This window comes from Pristiophorus japonicus, chromosome 3 (genome assembly GCF_044704955.1).
Source record: "Pristiophorus japonicus isolate sPriJap1 chromosome 3, sPriJap1.hap1, whole genome shotgun sequence".
Taxonomy (NCBI): domain Eukaryota; kingdom Metazoa; phylum Chordata; class Chondrichthyes; family Pristiophoridae; genus Pristiophorus; species Pristiophorus japonicus.
Genome location: NC_091979.1, coordinates 150,573 through 170,019, shown reverse-complemented (window position 1 = coordinate 170,019; position 19,447 = coordinate 150,573). Strand labels below are relative to the sequence as shown.

General features: G+C 43.9%; 17 non-coding genes across 17 annotated transcripts; all 17 read left to right on the top strand.

The window, feature by feature from the left end:
* The first annotated feature begins 31 nt into the window (after window positions 1–31).
* On the top strand, window positions 32–104 carry trnak-uuu (transfer RNA lysine (anticodon UUU)). The gene has a single exon. It is a non-coding gene; the product is annotated as a tRNA-Lys (tRNA).
* Window positions 105–1,240: 1,136 nt separating this feature from the next.
* trnak-uuu (transfer RNA lysine (anticodon UUU)) lies at window positions 1,241–1,313 on the top strand. The gene has a single exon. It is a non-coding gene; the product is annotated as a tRNA-Lys (tRNA).
* Window positions 1,314–2,448: 1,135 nt separating this feature from the next.
* On the top strand, window positions 2,449–2,521 carry trnak-uuu (transfer RNA lysine (anticodon UUU)). Its single transcript has one exon. It is a non-coding gene; the product is annotated as a tRNA-Lys (tRNA).
* A 1,136-nt stretch (window positions 2,522–3,657) lies between these two features.
* Window positions 3,658–3,730, top strand: trnak-uuu (transfer RNA lysine (anticodon UUU)). Its single transcript has one exon. It is a non-coding gene; the product is annotated as a tRNA-Lys (tRNA).
* A 1,136-nt stretch (window positions 3,731–4,866) lies between these two features.
* On the top strand, window positions 4,867–4,939 carry trnak-uuu (transfer RNA lysine (anticodon UUU)). Its single transcript has one exon. It is a non-coding gene; the product is annotated as a tRNA-Lys (tRNA).
* A 1,136-nt stretch (window positions 4,940–6,075) lies between these two features.
* trnak-uuu (transfer RNA lysine (anticodon UUU)) lies at window positions 6,076–6,148 on the top strand. The gene has a single exon. It is a non-coding gene; the product is annotated as a tRNA-Lys (tRNA).
* A 1,136-nt stretch (window positions 6,149–7,284) lies between these two features.
* Window positions 7,285–7,357, top strand: trnak-uuu (transfer RNA lysine (anticodon UUU)). Its single transcript has one exon. It is a non-coding gene; the product is annotated as a tRNA-Lys (tRNA).
* Window positions 7,358–8,493: 1,136 nt separating this feature from the next.
* Window positions 8,494–8,566, top strand: trnak-uuu (transfer RNA lysine (anticodon UUU)). Its single transcript has one exon. It is a non-coding gene; the product is annotated as a tRNA-Lys (tRNA).
* Window positions 8,567–9,701: 1,135 nt separating this feature from the next.
* Window positions 9,702–9,774, top strand: trnak-uuu (transfer RNA lysine (anticodon UUU)). Its single transcript has one exon. It is a non-coding gene; the product is annotated as a tRNA-Lys (tRNA).
* Window positions 9,775–10,910: 1,136 nt separating this feature from the next.
* trnak-uuu (transfer RNA lysine (anticodon UUU)) lies at window positions 10,911–10,983 on the top strand. The gene has a single exon. It is a non-coding gene; the product is annotated as a tRNA-Lys (tRNA).
* A 1,136-nt stretch (window positions 10,984–12,119) lies between these two features.
* trnak-uuu (transfer RNA lysine (anticodon UUU)) lies at window positions 12,120–12,192 on the top strand. Its single transcript has one exon. It is a non-coding gene; the product is annotated as a tRNA-Lys (tRNA).
* A 1,136-nt stretch (window positions 12,193–13,328) lies between these two features.
* Window positions 13,329–13,401, top strand: trnak-uuu (transfer RNA lysine (anticodon UUU)). The gene has a single exon. It is a non-coding gene; the product is annotated as a tRNA-Lys (tRNA).
* Window positions 13,402–14,536: 1,135 nt separating this feature from the next.
* On the top strand, window positions 14,537–14,609 carry trnak-uuu (transfer RNA lysine (anticodon UUU)). The gene has a single exon. It is a non-coding gene; the product is annotated as a tRNA-Lys (tRNA).
* Window positions 14,610–15,745: 1,136 nt separating this feature from the next.
* trnak-uuu (transfer RNA lysine (anticodon UUU)) lies at window positions 15,746–15,818 on the top strand. The gene has a single exon. It is a non-coding gene; the product is annotated as a tRNA-Lys (tRNA).
* A 1,136-nt stretch (window positions 15,819–16,954) lies between these two features.
* trnak-uuu (transfer RNA lysine (anticodon UUU)) lies at window positions 16,955–17,027 on the top strand. Its single transcript has one exon. It is a non-coding gene; the product is annotated as a tRNA-Lys (tRNA).
* Window positions 17,028–18,163: 1,136 nt separating this feature from the next.
* trnak-uuu (transfer RNA lysine (anticodon UUU)) lies at window positions 18,164–18,236 on the top strand. The gene has a single exon. It is a non-coding gene; the product is annotated as a tRNA-Lys (tRNA).
* Window positions 18,237–19,372: 1,136 nt separating this feature from the next.
* trnak-uuu (transfer RNA lysine (anticodon UUU)) lies at window positions 19,373–19,445 on the top strand. Its single transcript has one exon. It is a non-coding gene; the product is annotated as a tRNA-Lys (tRNA).
* The last annotated feature ends 2 nt before the right edge of the window (window positions 19,446–19,447 follow it).

The window sequence follows — 19,447 nt, the reverse complement described above, 5'->3', positions numbered from 1 at the left end:
GATGTTCGCAGATTGGGTATGCTGCGTTTGAGCCTGGATAGCTCAGTCGATAGAGCATCAGACTTTTAATCTGAGGGTCCAGGGTTCAAGTCCCTGTTCGGGCGTTGTGTTTAAAGCACGACTTTTAATTTCCACGTTCGTGCAGCCTGATAAAACACAAACTGACAAGGTCAGACCATCTTGCCTTCCTCAGAAAACGAACTGCTGAAAATCCACAGCTTGCAATCATGAGAGTTCGATTTCCACGAGCATAGTCGTTCCCTGTTTTACTATAGGTGTCCATATTTCTACCTCTGTTTATCTGATGGGCTGATTTTGCTGCTGCAAGTCCGACGACAAATCTGATCATTTTGCCTCTTGTTTGTGATTTGCCCAAGGGAGGAAATATTGAGTGCCCGTATTGAGCGTCTCAATTCATTTTAACTTTTACATACATTGGCTTGATTGCTCCTCAATCTTTCACAATCAATCTTTGTACAAATTATGCTCGTCATTGAAATTGCAATGCCCTTATCATTGTGGTGGATCTGTGAGGCTCACTCTCCAACGCCAGGATATTCTTCGTCAGGAGATGATCCTCAACTGAATGAAGTGTTCTCGATGGCTTATGAAAATGTTCCATACATCTGACGCCTTGTACACTCCCGCATGTAGCGCAGGACCCCTTGAGGTAAAGAGCAGCGTTATGTTCGAAATTTGATGTTGTTTTGAACATGTCTACCAGTTTTTATTGATGTGTGAACTTCAACTCACGAACTATTATCCTCCTTGTCACTCAGTTGCTTCACATCATTCAGAAAAATGCTGGGAATTATGTTACTTGCTTCGAAAGTAGATTATGTCACGCACATTGAACTGCAGTTGCCATAGTTGTGCCCACTCACTTAATCTGTCTATGTGCCATTGGTTACTTATCACTGCCATTTGTAGCATTACAGCAGCACCACCACCGTGTCCACATGACAACTGAATATGAAAAACTCTGTGATGGTTGATTGAAGCCAGTAATAAATATGATGAAGTGTAGGTCCCTGCATTTCTCACAATTCATGCCGCTGCTCACAAATGAGCCGATTGTCGAATGGAGCCTATTTCTTCTGTCAATCTTGCAGGTGGAAACCATTCTGTGACAGCAATGCGCTGTGCAGGCGAGTGCACGACAGAAGGTATTGCAAAGCCTGGAGGGGGGAGCGATTCGTATCAGACAGTGATGTTCGCAGATTGGGTACGTTGCGTTAGAGCCTGGATAGCTCAGTCGGTAGAGCATCAGACTTTTAATCTGAGGGTCCAGGGTTCAAGTCCCTGTTCGGGCGTTGTGTTTAAAGCACGACTTTTAATTTCCACGTTCGTGCAGCCTGATAAAACACAAACTGACAAGGTCAGACCATCTTGCCTTCCTCAGAAAACGATCTGCTGAAAATCCACAGCTTGCAATCATGAGAGCTCGATTTCCACGAGCATAGTCGTTCCCTGTTTTACTATAGGTGTCCATATTTCTACCTCTGTTTATCTGATGGGCTGATTTTGCTGCTGCAAGTCCGACGACAAATCTGATCATTTTGCCTCTTGTTTGTGATTTGCCCAAGGGAGGAAATATTGAGCGCCCGTATTGAGCGTCTCAATTCATTTTTACTTTTACATACATTGGCTTGATTGCTCGTCAATCTTTCACAATCAATCTTTGTACAAATTATGCTCGTCATTGAAATTGCAAGGCCCTTATCATTGTGGTGGATCTGTGAGGCTCACTCTCCAACGCCAGGATATTCTTCGTCAGGAGATGATCCTCAACTGAATGAAGTGTTCTCGATGGCTTATGAAAATGTTCCATACATCTGACGCCTTGTACACTCCCGCATGTAGCGCAGGACCCCTTGAGGTAAAGAGCAGCGTTATGTTCGAAATTTGATGTTGTTTTGAACATGTCTACCAGTTTTTATTGATGTGTGAACTTCAACTCACGAACTATTATCTTCCTTGTCACTCAGTTGCTTCACATCATTCAGAAAAATGCTGGGAATTATGTTACTTGCTTCGAAAGTAGATTATGTCACGCACATTGAACTGCAGTTGCCATAGTTGTGCCCACTCACTTAATCTGTCTATGTGCCATTGGTTACTTATCACTGCCATTTGTAGCATTACAGCAGCACCACCACCGTGTCCACATGACAACTGAATATGAAAAACTCTGTGATGGTTGATTGAAGCCAGTAATAAATATGATGAAGTGTAGGTCCCTGCATTTCTCACAATTCATGCCGCTGCTCACAAATGAGCCGATTGTCGAATGGAGCCTATTTCTTCTGTCAATCTTGCAGGTGGAAACCATTCTGTGACAGCAATGCGCTGTGCAGGCGAGTGCACGACAGAAGGTATTGCAAAGCCTGGAGGGGGAACGATTCGTATCAGACAGTGATGTTCGCAGATTGGGTATGCTGCGTTAGAGCCTGGATAGCTCAGTCGATAGAGCATCAGACTTTTAATCTGAGGGTCCAGGGTTCAAGTCCCTGTTCGGGCGTTGTGTTTAAAGCACGACTTTTAATTTCCACGTTCGTGCAGCCTGATAAAACACAAACTGACAAGGTCAGACCATCTTGCCTTCCTCAGAAAACGATCTGCTGAAAATCCACAGCTTGCAATCATGAGAGCTCGATTTCCACGAGCATAGTCGTTCCCTGTTTTACTATAGTTGTCCATATTTCTACCTCTGTTTATCTGATGGGCTGATTTTGCTGCTGCAAGTCCGACGACAAATCTGATCATTTTGCCTGTTGTTTGTGATTTGCCCAAGGGAGGAAATATTGAGCGCCCGTATTGAGCGTCTCAATTCATTTTTACTTTTACATGCATTGGCTTGATTGCTCGTCAATCTTTCACAATCAATCTTTGTACAAATTATGCTCGTCATTGAAATTGCAATGCCCTTATCATTGTGGTGGATCTGTGAGGCTCACTCTCCAACGCCAGGATATTCTTCGTCAGGAGATGATCCTCAACTGAATGAAGTGTTCTCGATGGCTTATGAAAATGTTCCATACATCTGACGCCTTGTACACTCCCGCATGTAGCGCAGGACCCCTTGAGGTAAAGAGCAGCGTTTTGTTCGAAATTTGATGTTGTTTTGAACATGTCTACCAGTTTTTATTGATGTGTGAACTTCAACTCATGAACTATTATCCTCCTTGTCACTCAGTTGCTTCACATCATTCAGAAAAATGCTGGGAATTATGTTACTTGCTTCGAAAGTAGATTATGTCACGCACATTGAACTGCAGTTGCCATAGTTGTGCCCACTCACTTAATCTGTCTATGTGCCATTGGTTACTTATCACTGCCATTTGTAGCATTACAGCAGCACCACCACCGTGTCCACATGACAACTGAATATGAAAAACTCTGTGATGGTTGATTGAAGCCAGTAATAAATATGATGAAGTGTAGGTCCCTGCATTTCTCACAATTCATGCCGCTGCTCACAAATGAGCCGATTGTCGAATGGAGCCTATTTCTTCTGTCCATCTTGCAGGTGGAAACCATTCTGTGACAGCAATGCGCTGTGCAGGCGAGTGCACGACAGAAGGTATTGCAAAGCCTGGAGGGGGGAGCGATTCGTATCAGACAGTGATGTTCGCAGATTGGGTGCGTTGCGTTAGAGCCTGGATAGCTCAGTCGGTAGAGCATCAGACTTTTAATCTGAGGGTCCAGGGTTCAAGTCCCTGTTCGGGCGTTGTGTTTAAAGCACGACTTTTAATTTCCACGTTCGTGCAGCCTGATAAAACACAAACTGACAAGGTCAGACCATCTTGCCTTCCTCAGAAAACGATCTGCTGAAAATCCACAGCTTGCAATCATGAGAGCTCGATTTCCACGAGCAGAGTCGTTCCCTGTTTTACTATAGGTGTCCATATTTCTACCTCTGTTTATCTGATGGGCTGATTTTGCTGCTGCAAGTCCGACGACAAATCTGATCATTTTGCCTGTTGTTTGTGATTTGCCCAAGGGAGGAAATATTGAGCGCCCGTATTGAGAATCTCAATTCATTTTAACTTTTACATACATTGGCTTGATTGCTCGTCAATCTTTCACAATCAATCTTTGTACAAATTATGCTCGTCATTGAAATTGCAAGGCCCTTATCATTGTGGTGGATCTGTGAGGCTCACTCTCCAACGCCAGGATATTCTTCGTCAGGAGATGATCCTCAACTGAATGAAGTGTTCTCGATGGCTTATGAAAATGTTCCATACATCTGACGCCTTGTACACTCCCGCATGTAGCGCAGGACCCCTTGAGGTAAAGAGCAGCGTTATGTTCGAAATTTGATGTTGTTTTGAACATGTCTACCAGTTTTTATTGATGTGTGAACTTCAACTCACGAACTATTATCCTCCTTGTCACTCAGTTGCTTCACATCATTCAGAAAAATGCTGGGAATTATGTTACTTGCTTCGAAAGTAGATTATGTCACGCACATTGAACTGCAGTTGCCATAGTTGTGCCCACTCACTTAATCTGTCTATGTGCCATTGGTTACTTATCACTGCCATTTGTAGCATTACAGCAGCACCACCACCGTGTCCACATGACAACTGAATATGAAAAACTCTGTGATGGTTGATTGAAGCCAGTAATAAATATGATGAAGTGTAGGTCCCTGCATTTCTCACAATTCATGCCGCTGCTCACAAATGAGCCGATTGTCGAATGGAGCCTATTTCTTCTGTCAATCTTGCAGGTGGAAACCATTCTGTGACAGCAATGCGCTGTGCAGGCGAGTGCACTACAGAAGGTATTGCAAAGCCTGGAGGGGGGAGCGATTCGTATCAGACAGTGATGTTCGCAGATTGGGTACGTTGCGTTAGAGCCTGGATAGCTCAGTCGGTAGAGCATCAGACTTTTAATCTGAGGGTCCAGGGTTCAAGTCCCTGTTCGGGCGTTGTGTTTAAAGCACGACTTTTAATTTCCACGTTCGTGCAGCCTGATAAAACACAAACTGACAAGGTCAGACCATCTTGCCTTCCTCAGAAAACGATCTGCTGAAAATCCACAGCTTGCAATCATGAGAGCTCGATTTCCACGAGCATAGTCGTTCCCTGTTTTACTATAGGTGTCCATATTTCTACCTCTGTTTATCTGATGGGCTGATTTTGCTGCTGCAAGTCCGACGACAAATCTGATCATTTTGCCTGTTGTTTGTGATTTGCCCAAGGGAGGAAATATTGAGCGCCCGTATTGAGCGTCTCAATTCATTTTTACTTTTACATACATTGGCTTGATTGCTCGTCAATCTTTCACAATCAATCTTTGTACAAATTATGCTCGTCATTGAAATTGCAAGGCCCTTATCATTGTGGTGGATCTGTGAGGCTCACTCTCCAACGCCAGGATATTCTTCGTCAGGAGATGATCCTCAACTGAATGAAGTGTTCTCGATGGCTTATGAAAATGTTCCATACATCTGACGCCTTGTACACTCCCGCATGTAGCGCAGGACCCCTTGAGGTAAAGAGCAGCGTTATGTTCGAAATTTGATGTTGTTTTGAACATGTCTACCAGTTTTTATTGATGTGTGAACTTCAACTCACGAACTATTATCCTCCTTGTCACTCAGTTGCTTCACATCATTCAGAAAAATGCTGGGAATTATGTTACTTGCTTCGAAAGTAGATTATGTCACGCACATTGAACTGCAGTTGCCATAGTTGTGCCCACTCACTTAATCTGTCTATGTGCCATTGGTTACTTATCACTGCCATTTGTCGCATTACAGCAGCACCACCACAGTGTCCACATGACAACTGAATATGAAAAACTCTGTGATGGTTGATTGAAGCCAGTAATAAATATGATGAAGTGTAGGTCCCTGCATTTCTCACAATTCATGCCGCTGCTCACAAATGAGCCGATTGTCGAATGGAGCCTATTTCTTCTGTCAATCTTGCAGGTGGAAACCATTCTGTGACAGCAATGCGCTGTGCAGGCGAGTGCACGACAGAAGGTATTGCAAAGCCTGGAGGGGGGAGCGATTCGTATCAGACAGTGATGTTCGCAGATTGGGTGCGTTGCTTTAGAGCCTGGATAGCTCAGTCGGTAGAGCATCAGACTTTTAATCTGAGGGTCCAGGGTTCAAGTCCCTGTTCGGGCGTTGTGTTTAAAGCACGACTTTTAATTTCCACGTTCGTGCAGCCTGATAAAACACAAACTGACAAGGTCAGACCATTTTGCCTTCCTCAGAAAACGATCTGCTGAAAATCCACAGCTTGCAATCATGAGAGCTCGATTTCCACGAGCATAGTCGTTCCCTGTTTTACTATAGGTGTCCATATTTCTACCTCTGTTTATCTGATGGGCTGATTTTGCTGCTGCAAGTCCGACGACAAATCTGATCATTTTGCCTGTTGTTTGTGATTTGCCCAAGGGAGGAAATATTGAGCGCCCGTATTGAGCGTCTCAATTCATTTTTACTTTTACATACATTGGCTTGATTGCTCGTCAATCTTTCACAATCAATCTTTGTACAAATTATGCTCGTCATTGAAATTGCAAGGCCCTTATCATTGTGGTGGATCTGTGAGGCTCACTCTCCAACGCCAGGATATTCTTCGTCAGGAGATGATCCTCAACTGAATGAAGTGTTCTCGATGGCTTATGAAAATGTTCCATACATCTGACGCCTTGTACACTCCCGCATGTAGCGCAGGACCCCTTGAGGTAAAGAGCAGCGTTATGTTCGAAATTTGATGTTGTTTTGAACATGTCTACCAGTTTTTATTGATGTGTGAACTTCAACTCACGAACTATTATCCTCCTTGTCACTCAGTTGCTTCACATCATTCAGAAAAATGCTGGGAATTATGTTACTTGCTTCGAAAGTAGATTATGTCACGCACATTGAACTGCAGTTGCCATAGTTGTGCCCACTCACTTAATCTGTCTATGTGCCATTGGTTACTTATCACTGCCATTTGTCGCATTACAGCAGCACCACCACAGTGTCCACATGACAACTGAATATGAAAAACTCTGTGATGGTTGATTGAAGCCAGTAATAAATATGATGAAGTGTAGGTCCCTGCATTTCTCACAATTCATGCCGCTGCTCACAAATGAGCCGATTGTCGAATGGAGCCTATTTCTTCTGTCAATCTTGCAGGTGGAAACCATTCTGTGACAGCAATGCGCTGTGCAGGCGAGTGCACGACAGAAGGTATTGCAAAGCCTGGAGGGGGGAGCGATTCGTATCAGACAGTGATGTTCGCAGATTGGGTATGTTGCGTTAGAGCCTGGATAGCTCAGTCGGTAGAGCATCAGACTTTTAATCTGAGGGTCCAGGGTTCAAGTCCCTGTTCGGGCGTTGTGTTTAAAGCACGACTTTTAATTTCCACGTTCGTGCAGCCTGATAAAACACAAACTGACAAGGTCAGACCATCTTGCCTTCCTCAGAAAACGATCTGCTGAAAATCCACAGCTTGCAATCATGAGAGCTCGATTTCCACGAGCATAGTCGTTCCCTGTTTTACTACAGGTGTCCATATTTCTACCTCTGTTTATCTGATGGGCTGATTTTGCTGCTGCAAGTCCGACGACAAATCTGATCATTTTGCCTGTTGTTTGTGATTTGCCCAAGGGAGGAAATATTGAGCGCCCGTATTGAGCGTCTCAATTCATTTTTACTTTTACATGCATTGGCTTGATTGCTCGTCAATCTTTCACAATCAATCTTTGTACAAATTATGCTCGTCATTGAAATTGCAAGGCCCTTATCATTGTGGTGGATCTGTGAGGCTCACTCTCCAACGCCAGGATATTCTTCGTCAGGAGATGATCCTCAACTGAATGAAGTGTTCTCGATGGCTTATGAAAATGTTCCATACATCTGACGCCTTGTACACTCCCGCATGTAGCGCAGGACCCCTTGAGGTAAAGAGCAGCGTTATGTTCGAAATTTGATGTTGTTTTGAACATGTCTACCAGTTTTTATTGATGTGTGAACTTCAACTCACGAACTATTATCCTCCTTGTCACTCAGTTGCTTCACATCATTCAGAAAAATGCTGGGAATTATGTTACTTGCTTCGAAAGTAGATTATGTCACGCACATTGAACTGCAGTTGCCATAGTTGTGCCCACTCACTTAATCTGTCTATGTGCCATTGGTTACTTATCACTGCCATTTGTCGCATTACAGCAGCACCACCACAGTGTCCACATGACAACTGAATATGAAAAACTCTGTGATGGTTGATTGAAGCCAGTAATAAATATGATGAAGTGTAGGTCCCTGCATTTCTCACAATTCATGCCGCTGCTCACAAATGAGCCGATTGTCGAATGGAGCCTATTTCTTCTGTCAATCTTGCAGGTGGAAACCATTCTGTGACAGCAATGCGCTGTGCAGGCGAGTGCACTACAGAAGGTATTGCAAAGCCTGGAGGGGGGAGCGATTCGTATCAGACAGTGATGTTCGCAGATTGGGTATGCTGCGTTAGAGCCTGGATAGCTCAGTCGGTAGAGCATCAGACTTTTAATCTGAGGGTCCAGGGTTCAAGTCCCTGTTCGGGCATTGTGTTTAAAGCACGACTTTTAATTTCCACGTTCGTGCAGCCTGATAAAACACAAACTGACAAGGTCAGACCATCTTGCCTTCCTCAGAAAACGATCTGCTGAAAATCCACAGCTTGCAATCATGAGAGCTCGATTTCCACGAGCATAGTCGTTCCCTGTTTTACTATAGGTGTCCATATTTCTACCTCTGTTTATCTGATGGGCTGATTTTGCTGCTGCAAGTCCGACGACAAATCTGATCATTTTGCCTGTTGTTTGTGATTTGCCCAAGGGAGGAAATATTGAGCGCCCGTATTGAGCGTCTCAATTCATTTTTACTTTTACATACATTGGCTTGATTGCTCGTCAATCTTTCACAATCAATCTTTGTACAAATTATGCTCGTCATTGAAATTGCAAGGCCCTTATCATTGTGGTGGATCTGTGAGGCTCACTCTCCAACGCCAGGATATTCTTCGTCAGGAGATGATCCTCAAATGAATGAAGTGTTCTCGATGGCTTATGAAAATGTTCCATACATCTGACGCCTTGTACACTCCCGCATGTAGCGCAGGACCCCTTGAGGTAAAGAGCAGCGTTATGTTCGAAATTTGATGTTGTTTTGAACATGTCTACCAGTTTTTATTGATGTGTGAACTTCAACTCACGAACTATTATCCTCCTTGTCACTCAGTTGCTTCACATCATTCAGAAAAATGCTGGGAATTATGTTACTTGCTTCGAAAGTAGATTATGTCACGCACATTGAACTGCAGTTGCCATAGTTGTGCCCACTCACTTAATCTGTCTATGTGCCATTGGTTACTTATCACTGCCATTTGTAGCATTACAGCAGCACCACCACCGTGTCCACATGACAACTGAATATGAAAAACTCTGTGATGGTTGATTGAAGCCAGTAATAAATATGATGAAGTGTAGGTCCCTGCATTTCTCACAATTCATGCCGCTGCTCACAAATGAGCCGATTGTCGAATGGAGCCTATTTCTTCTGTCAATCTTGCAGGTGGAAACCATTCTGTGATGCAATGCGCTGTGCAGGCGAGTGCACTACAGAAGGTATTGCAAAGCCTGGAGGGGGGAGCGATTTGTATCAGACAGTGATGTTCGCAGATTGGGTCAGCTGCGCTAGAGCCTGGATAGCTCAGTCGGTAGAACATCAGACTTTTAATCTGAGGGTCCAGGGTTCAAGTCCCTGTTCGGGCGTTGTGTTTAAAGCACGACTTTTAATTTCCACGTTCGTGCAGCCTGATAAAACACAAACTGACAAGGTCAGACCATCTTGCCTTCCTCAGAAAACGATCTGCTGAAAATCCACAGCTTGCAATCATGAGAGCTCGATTTCCACGAGCATAGTCGTTCCCTGTTTTACTATAGGTGTCCATATTTCTACCTCTGTTTATCTGATGGGCTGATTTTGCTGCTGCAAGTCCGACGACAAATCTGATCATTTTGCCTGTTGTTTGTGATTTGCCCAAGGGAGGAAATATTGAGCGCCCGTATTGAGCGTCTCAATTCATTTTTACTTTTACATACATTGGCTTGATTGCTCGTCAATCTTTCACAATCAATCTTTGTACAAATTATGCTCGTCATTGAAATTGCAAGGCCCTTATCATTGTGGTGGATCTGTGAGGCTCACTCTCCAACGCCAGGATATTCTTCGTCAGGAGATGATCCTCAACTGAATGAAGTGTTCTCGATGGCTTATGAAAATGTTCCATACATCTGACGCCTTGTACACTCCCGCATGTAGCGCAGGACCCCTTGAGGTAAAGAGCAGCGTTATGTTCGAAATTTGATGTTGTTTTGAACATGTCTACCAGTTTTTATTGATGTGTGAACTTCAACTCACGAACTATTATCCTCCTTGTCACTCAGTTGCTTCACATCATTCAGAAAAATGCTGGGAATTATGTTACTTGCTTCGAAAGTAGATTATGTCACGCACATTGAACTGCAGTTGCCATAGTTGTGCCCACTCACTTAATCTGTCTATGTGCCATTGGTTACTTATCACTGCCATTTGTAGCATTACAGCAGCACCACCACCGTGTCCACATGACAACTGAATATGAAAAACTCTGTGATGGTTGATTGAAGCCAGTAATAAATATGATGAAGTGTAGGTCCCTGCATTTCTCACAATTCATGCCGCTGCTCACAAATGAGCCGATTGTCGAATGGAGCCTATTTCTTCTGTCAATCTTGCAGGTGGAAACCATTCTGTGACAGCAATGCGCTGTGCAGGCGAGTGCACGACAGAAGGTATTGCAAAGCCTGGAGGGGGGAGCGATTCGTATCAGACAGTGATGTTCGCAGATTGGGTGCGTTGCTTTAGAGCCTGGATAGCTCAGTCGGTAGAGCATCAGACTTTTAATCTGAGGGTCCAGGGTTCAAGTCCCTGTTCGGGCATTGTGTTTAAAGCACGACTTTTAATTTCCACGTTCGTGCAGCCTGATAAAACACAAACTGACAAGGTCAGACCATCTTGCCTTCCTCAGAAAACGATCTGCTGAAAATCCACAGCTTGCAATCATGAGAGCTCGATTTCCACGAGCATAGTCGTTCCCTGTTTTACTATAGGTGTCCATATTTCTACCTCTGTTTATCTGATGGGCTGATTTTGCTGCTGCAAGTCCGACGACAAATCTGATCATTTTGCCTCTTGTTTGTGATTTGCCCAAGGGAGGAAATATTGAGCGCCCGTATTGAGCGTCTCAATTCATTTTTACTTTTACATACATTGGCTTGATTGCTCGTCAATCTTTCACAATCAATCTTTGTACAAATTATGCTCGTCATTGAAATTGCAAGGCCCTTATCATTGTGGTGGATCTGTGAGGCTCACTCTCCAACGCCAGGATATTCTTCGTCAGGAGATGATCCTCAACTGAATGAAGTGTTCTCGATGGCTTATGAAAATGTTCCATACATCTGACGCCTTGTACACTCCCGCATGTAGCGCAGGACCCCTTGAGGTAAAGAGCAGCGTTATGTTCGAAATTTGATGTTGTTTTGAACATGTCTACCAGTTTTTATTGATGTGTGAACTTCAACTCACGAACTATTATCCTCCTTGTCACTCAGTTGCTTCACATCATTCAGAAAAATGCTGGGAATTATGTTACTTGCTTCGAAAGTAGATTATGTCACGCACATTGAACTGCAGTTGCCATAGTTGTGCCCACTCACTTAATCTGTCTATGTGCCATTGGTTACTTATCACTGCCATTTGTAGCATTACAGCAGCACCACCACCGTGTCCACATGACAACTGAATATGAAAAACTCTGTGATGGTTGATTGAAGCCAGTAATAAATATGATGAAGTGTAGGTCCCTGCATTTCTCACAATTCATGCCGCTGCTCACAAATGAGCCGATTGTCGAATGGAGCCTATTTCTTCTGTCAATCTTGCAGGTGGAAACCATTCTGTGACAGCAATGCGCTGTGCAGGCGAGTGCACGACAGAAGGTATTGCAAAGCCTGGAGGGGGGAGCGATTCGTATCAGACAGTGATGTTCGCAGATTGGGTATGATGTGTTCGAGCCTGGATAGCTCAGTCGGTAGAGCATCAGACTTTTAATCTGAGGGTCCAGCGTTCAAGTCCCTGTTCGGGCGTTGTGTTTAAAGCACGACTTTTAATTTCCACGTTCGTGCAGCCTGATAAAACACAAACTGACAAGGTCAGACCATCTTGCCTTCCTCAGAAAACGATCTGCTGAAAATCCACAGCTTGCAATCATGAGAGCTCGATTTCCACGAGCATAGTCGTTCCCTGTTTTACTATAGGTGTCCATATTTCTACCTCTGTTTATCTGATGGGCTGATTTTGCTGCTGCAAGTCCGACGACAAATCTGATCATTTTGCCTCTTGTTTGTGATTTGCCCAAGGGAGGAAATATTGAGCGCCCGTATTGAGCGTCTCAATTCATTTTTACTTTTACATACATTGGCTTGATTGCTCGTCAATCTTTCACAATCAATCTTTGTACAAATTATGCTCGTCATTGAAATTGCAAGGCCCTTATCATTGTGGTGGATCTGTGAGGCTCACTCTCCAACGCCAGGATATTCTTCGTCAGGAGATGATCCTCAACTGAATGAAGTGTTCTCGATGGCTTATGAAAATGTTCCATACATCTGACGCCTTGTACACTCCCGCATGTAGCGCAGGACCCCTTGAGGTAAAGAGCAGCGTTATGTTCGAAATTTGATGTTGTTTTGAACATGTCTACCAGTTTTTATTGATGTGTGAACTTCAACTCACGAACTATTATCCTCCTTGTCACTCAGTTGCTTCACATCATTCAGAAAAATGCTGGGAATTATGTTACTTGCTTCGAAAGTAGATTATGTCACGCACATTGAACTGCAGTTGCCATAGTTGTGCCCACTCACTTAATCTGTCTATGTGCCATTGGTTACTTATCACTGCCATTTGTCGCATTACAGCAGCACCACCACAGTGTCCACATGACAACTGAATATGAAAAACTCTGTGATGGTTGATTGAAGCCAGTAATAAATATGATGAAGTGTAGGTCCCTGCATTTCTCACAATTCATGCCGCTGCTCACAAATGAGCCGATTGTCGAATGGAGCCTATTTCTTCTGTCAATCTTGCAGGTGGAAACCATTCTGTGACAGCAATGCGCTGTGCAGGCGAGTGCACTACAGAAGGTATTGCAAAGCCTGGAGGGGGGAGCGATTCGTATCAGACAGTGATGTTCGCAGATTGGGTATGCTACGTTAGAGCCTGGATAGCTCAGTCGGTAGAGCATCAGACTTTTAATCTGAGGGTCCAGGGTTCAAGTCCCTGTTCGGGCATTGTGTTTAAAGCACGACTTTTAATTTCCACGTTCGTGCAGCCTGATAAAACACAAACTGACAAGGTCAGACCATCTTGCCTTCCTCAGAAAACGATCTGCTGAAAATCCACAGCTTGCAATCATGAGAGCTCGATTTCCACGAGCATAGTCGTTCCCTGTTTTACTATAGGTGTCCATATTTCTACCTCTGTTTATCTGATGGGCTGATTTTGCTGCTGCAAGTCCGACGACAAATCTGATCATTTTGCCTGTTGTTTGTGATTTGCCCAAGGGAGGAAATATTGAGCGCCCGTATTGAGCGTCTCAATTCATTTTTACTTTTACATACATTGGCTTGATTGCTCGTCAATCTTTCACAATCAATCTTTGTACAAATTATGCTCGTCATTGAAATTGCAAGGCCCTTATCATTGTGGTGGATCTGTGAGGCTCACTCTCCAACGCCAGGATATTCTTCGTCAGGAGATGATCCTCAAATGAATGAAGTGTTCTCGATGGCTTATGAAAATGTTCCATACATCTGACGCCTTGTACACTCCCGCATGTAGCGCAGGACCCCTTGAGGTAAAGAGCAGCGTTATGTTCGAAATTTGATGTTGTTTTGAACATGTCTACCAGTTTTTATTGATGTGTGAACTTCAACTCACGAACTATTATCCTCCTTGTCACTCAGTTGCTTCACATCATTCAGAAAAATGCTGGGAATTATGTTACTTGCTTCGAAAGTAGATTATGTCACGCACATTGAACTGCAGTTGCCATAGTTGTGCCCACTCACTTAATCTGTCTATGTGCCATTGGTTACTTATCACTGCCATTTGTAGCATTACAGCAGCACCACCACCGTGTCCACATGACAACTGAATATGAAAAACTCTGTGATGGTTGATTGAAGCCAGTAATAAATATGATGAAGTGTAGGTCCCTGCATTTCTCACAATTCATGCCGCTGCTCACAAATGAGCCGATTGTCGAATGGAGCCTATTTCTTCTGTCAATCTTGCAGGTGGAAACCATTCTGTGATGCAATGCGCTGTGCAGGCGAGTGCACTACAGAAGGTATTGCAAAGCCTGGAGGGGGGAGCGATTTGTATCAGACAGTGATGTTCGCAGATTGGGTCAGCTGCGCTAGAGCCTGGATAGCTCAGTCGGTAGAACATCAGACTTTTAATCTGAGGGTCCAGGGTTCAAGTCCCTGTTCGGGCGTTGTGTTTAAAGCACGACTTTTAATTTCCACGTTCGTGCAGCCTGATAAAACACAAACTGACAAGGTCAGACCATCTTGCCTTCCTCAGAAAACGATCTGCTGAAAATCCACAGCTTGCAATCATGAGAGCTCGATTTCCACGAGCATAGTCGTTCCCTGTTTTACTATAGGTGTCCATATTTCTACCTCTGTTTATCTGATGGGCTGATTTTGCTGCTGCAAGTCCGACGACAAATCTGATCATTTTGCCTGTTGTTTGTGATTTGCCCAAGGGAGGAAATATTGAGCGCCCGTATTGAGCGTCTCAATTCATTTTTACTTTTACATACATTGGCTTGATTGCTCGTCAATCTTTCACAATCAATCTTTGTACAAATTATGCTCGTCATTGAAATTGCAAGGCCCTTATCATTGTGGTGGATCTGTGAGGCTCACTCTCCAACGCCAGGATATTCTTCGTCAGGAGATGATCCTCAACTGAATGAAGTGTTCTCGATGGCTTATGAAAATGTTCCATACATCTGACGCCTTGTACACTCCCGCATGTAGCGCAGGACCCCTTGAGGTAAAGAGCAGCGTTATGTTCGAAATTTGATGTTGTTTTGAACATGTCTACCAGTTTTTATTGATGTGTGAACTTCAACTCACGAACTATTATCCTCCTTGTCACTCAGTTGCTTCACATCATTCAGAAAAATGCTGGGAATTATGTTACTTGCTTCGAAAGTAGATTATGTCACGCACATTGAACTGCAGTTGCCATAGTTGTGCCCACTCACTTAATCTGTCTATGTGCCATTGGTTACTTATCACTGCCATTTGTAGCATTACAGCAGCACCACCACCGTGTCCACATGACAACTGAATATGAAAAACTCTGTGATGGTTGATTGAAGCCAGTAATAAATATGATGAAGTGTAGGTCCCTGCATTTCTCACAATTCATGCCGCTGCTCACAAATGAGCCGATTGTCGAATGGAGCCTATTTCTTCTGTCAATCTTGCAGGTGGAAACCATTCTGTGACAGCAATGCGCTGTGCAGGCGAGTGCACGACAGAAGGTATTGCAAAGCCTGGAGGGGGGAGCGATTCGTATCAGACAGTGATGTTCGCAGATTGGGTGCGTTGCTTTAGAGCCTGGATAGCTCAGTCGGTAGAGCATCAGACTTTTAATCTGAGGGTCCAGGGTTCAAGTCCCTGTTCGGGCATTGTGTTTAAAGCACGACTTTTAATTTCCACGTTCGTGCAGCCTGATAAAACACAAACTGACAAGGTCAGACCATCTTGCCTTCCTCAGAAAACGATCTGCTGAAAATCCACAGCTTGCAATCATGAGAGCTCGATTTCCACGAGCATAGTCGTTCCCTGTTTTACTATAGGTGTCCATATTTCTACCTCTGTTTATCTGATGGGCTGATTTTGCTGCTGCAAGTCCGACGACAAATCTGATCATTTTGCCTCTTGTTTGTGATTTGCCCAAGGGAGGAAATATTGAGCGCCCGTATTGAGCGTCTCAATTCATTTTTACTTTTACATACATTGGCTTGATTGCTCGTCAATCTTTCACAATCAATCTTTGTACAAATTATGCTCGTCATTGAAATTGCAAGGCCCTTATCATTGTGGTGGATCTGTGAGGCTCACTCTCCAACGCCAGGATATTCTTCGTCAGGAGATGATCCTCAACTGAATGAAGTGTTCTCGATGGCTTATGAAAATGTTCCATACATCTGACGCCTTGTACACTCCCGCATGTAGCGCAGGACCCCTTGAGGTAAAGAGCAGCGTTATGTTCGAAATTTGATGTTGTTTTGAACATGTCTACCAGTTTTTATTGATGTGTGAACTTCAACTCACGAACTATTATCCTCCTTGTCACTCAGTTGCTTCACATCATTCAGAAAAATGCTGGGAATTATGTTACTTGCTTCGAAAGTAGATTATGTCACGCACATTGAACTGCAGTTGCCATAGTTGTGCCCACTCACTTAATCTGTCTATGTGCCATTGGTTACTTATCACTGCCATTTGTAGCATTACAGCAGCACCACCACCGTGTCCACATGACAACTGAATATGAAAAACTCTGTGATGGTTGATTGAAGCCAGTAATAAATATGATGAAGTGTAGGTCCCTGCATTTCTCACAATTCATGCCGCTGCTCACAAATGAGCCGATTGTCGAATGGAGCCTATTTCTTCTGTCAATCTTGCAGGTGGAAACCATTCTGTGACAGCAATGCGCTGTGCAGGCGAGTGCACGACAGAAGGTATTGCAAAGCCTGGAGGGGGGAGCGATTCGTATCAGACAGTGATGTTCGCAGATTGGGTATGATGTGTTCGAGCCTGGATAGCTCAGTCGGTAGAGCATCAGACTTTTAATCTGAGGGTCCAGCGTTCAAGTCCCTGTTCGGGCGTTGTGTTTAAAGCACGACTTTTAATTTCCACGTTCGTGCAGCCTGATAAAACACAAACTGACAAGGTCAGACCATCTTGCCTTCCTCAGAAAACGATCTGCTGAAAATCCACAGCTTGCAATCATGAGAGCTCGATTTCCACGAGCACAGTCGTTCCCTGTTTTACTATAGGTGTCCATATTTCTACCTCTGTTTATCTGATGGGCTGATTTTGCTGCTGCAAGTCCGACGACAAATCTGATCATTTTGCCTCTTGTTTGTGATTTGACCAAGGGAGGAAATATTGAGCGCCCGTATTGAGCGTCTCAATTCATTTTAACTTTTACATACATTGGCTTGATTGCTCGTCAATCTTTCACAATCAATCTTTGTACAAATTATGCTCGTCATTGAAATTGCAAGGCCCTTATCATTGTGGTGGATCTGTGAGGCTCACTCTCCAACGCCAGGATATTCTTCGTCAGGAGATGATCCTCAACTGAATGAAGTGTTCTCGATGGCTTATGAAAATGTTCCATACATCTGACGCCTTGTACACTCCCGCATGTAGCGCAGGACCCCTTGAGGTAAAGAGCAGCGTTATGTTCGAAATTTGATGTTGTTTTGAACATGTCTACCAGTTTTTATTGATGTGTGAACTTCAACTCACGAACTATTATCCTCCTTGTCACTCAGTTGCTTCACATCATTTAGAAAAATGCTGGGAATTATGTTACTTGCTTCGAAAGTAGATTATGTCACGCACATTGAACTGCAGTTGCCATAGTTGTGCCCACTCACTTAATCTGTCTATGTGCCATTGGTTACTTATCACTGCCATTTGTAGCATTACAGCAGCACCACCACAGTGTCCACATGACAACTGAATATGAAAAACTCTGTGATGGTTGATTGAAGCCAGTAATAAATATGATGAAGTGTAGGTCCCTGCATTTCTCACAATTCATGCCGCTGCTCACAAATGAGCCGATTGTCGAATGGAGCCTATTTCTTCTGTCAATCTTGCAGGTGGAAACCATTCTGTGACAGCAATGCGCTGTGCAGGCGAGTGCACGACAGAAGGTATTGCAAAGCCTGGAGGGGGGAGCGATTCGTATCAGACAGTGATGTTCGCAGATTGGGTATGCTGCGTTAGAGCCTGGATAGCTCAGTCGGTAGAGCATCAGACTTTTAATCTGAGGGTCCAGGGTTCAAGTCCCTGTTTGGGTGTTGTGTTTAAAGCACGACTTTTAATTTCCACGTTCGTGCAGCCTGATAAAACACAAACTGACAAGGTCAGACCATCTTGCCTTCCTCAGAAAACGATCTGCTGAAAATCCACAGCTTGCAATCATGAGAGCTCGATTTCCACGAGCATAGTCGTTCCCTGTTTTACTATAGGTGTCCATATTTCTACCTCTGTTTATCTGATGGGCTGATTTTGCTGCTGCAAGTCCGACGACAAATCTGATCATTTTGCCTGTTGTTTGTGATTTGCCCAAGGGAGGAAATATTGAGCGCCCGTATTGAGCGTCTCAATTCATTTTTACTTTTACATACATTGGCTTGATTGCTCGTCAATCTTTCACAATCAATCTTTGTACAAATTATGCTCGTCATTGAAATTGCAAGGCCCTTATCATTGTGGTGGATCTGTGAGGCTCACTCTCCAACGCCAGGATATTCTTCGTCAGGAGATGATCCTCAACTGAATGAAGTGTTCTCGATGGCTTATGAAAATGTTCCATACATCTGACGCCTTGTACACTCCCGCATGTAGCGCAGGACCCCTTGAGGTAAAGAGCAGCGTTATGTTCGAAATTTGATGTTGTTTTGAACATGTCTACCAGTTTTTATTGATGTGTGAACTTCAACTCACGAACTATTATCCTCCTTGTCACTCAGTTGCTTCACATCATTCAGAAAAATGCTGGGAATTATGTTACTTGCTTCGAAAGTAGATTATGTCACGCACATTGAACTGCAGTTGCCATAGTTGTGCCCACTCACTTAATCTGTCTATGTGCCATTGGTTACTTATCACTGCCATTTGTCGCATTACAGCAGCACCACCACAGTGTCCACATGACAACTGAATATGAAAAACTCTGTGATGGTTGATTGAAGCCAGTAATAAATATGATGAAGTGTAGGTCCCTGCATTTCTCACAATTCATGCCGCTGCTCACAAATGAGCCGATTGTCGAATGGAGCCTATTTCTTCTGTCAATCTTGCAGGTGGAAACCATTCTGTGACAGCAATGCGCTGTGCAGGCGAGTGCACGACAGAAGGTATTGCAAAGCCTGGAGGGGGGAGCGATTCGTATCAGACAGTGATGTTCGCAGATTGGGTGCGTTGCTTTAGAGCCTGGATAGCTCAGTCGGTAGAGCATCAGACTTTTAATCTGAGGGTCCAGGGTTCAAGTCCCTGTTCGGGTGTT